The sequence below is a fragment of the Triticum dicoccoides genome, chromosome 2B (genome assembly GCF_002162155.2).
Source record: "Triticum dicoccoides isolate Atlit2015 ecotype Zavitan chromosome 2B, WEW_v2.0, whole genome shotgun sequence".
NCBI classification, from domain to species: Eukaryota; Viridiplantae; Streptophyta; class Magnoliopsida; order Poales; family Poaceae; genus Triticum; species Triticum dicoccoides.
Window position 1 is genome coordinate 583,520,955 of NC_041383.1, and position 684 is coordinate 583,521,638.

Below are 684 nucleotides of genomic sequence, written 5' to 3' on the forward strand. Positions count from 1 at the left end.
TTAAGGAGGTTCACAATTTCTTGACAGGTACGAGGTTCAAAATAATCTTGGTCGACTGATCAATATCTGAACTAAGCATACATGCAGTTTGTTTCCATATAGCCCATGTATGTTTACTAGTCAAATTAATATCGCTACCCTAATTAGGGGTGTGCGCTCGTGTTGAGCTATATATTCATATAGCTTTTCTCACCGAGGTCCTGATAAGCACCAAATTGGTCTAAACAGCCGTGTCATCCCGCTACTACAAATAGGGAAAGTGTTAACACCATGTGACCTAATTCGTTACTCCCTCCGTACAGATATAAGATGTTTTTTAAATCTAATGTATATAAACGCATTTTAATGTGTTTGTTCACTTATTTTAGTATGTATGTAGTTCATATTAAAATATTCAAAACATCTTATATTTATGAATGGAGGGAGTAAAACATAACTGGCCTGTGTAATACTTCTCTTGTTAAGGAGTATAAATGTTTTCGCCCTGCGTGCGCCATTTTGGCCAAACATCTTGACCGGGTTTTAAATTGAGTAAGTTTAGCGGGTCCAACAACTAGAGAGCATCAAAACATTACTTTTAGGCCAAAATGACATGCGAAAGCATTTAAACTCCTTAACAAGAAAAGTTTCATGATAGATAAGAGTCAAGATAAAATGGCAAAGTACTATCAAGGGTTTAGACAG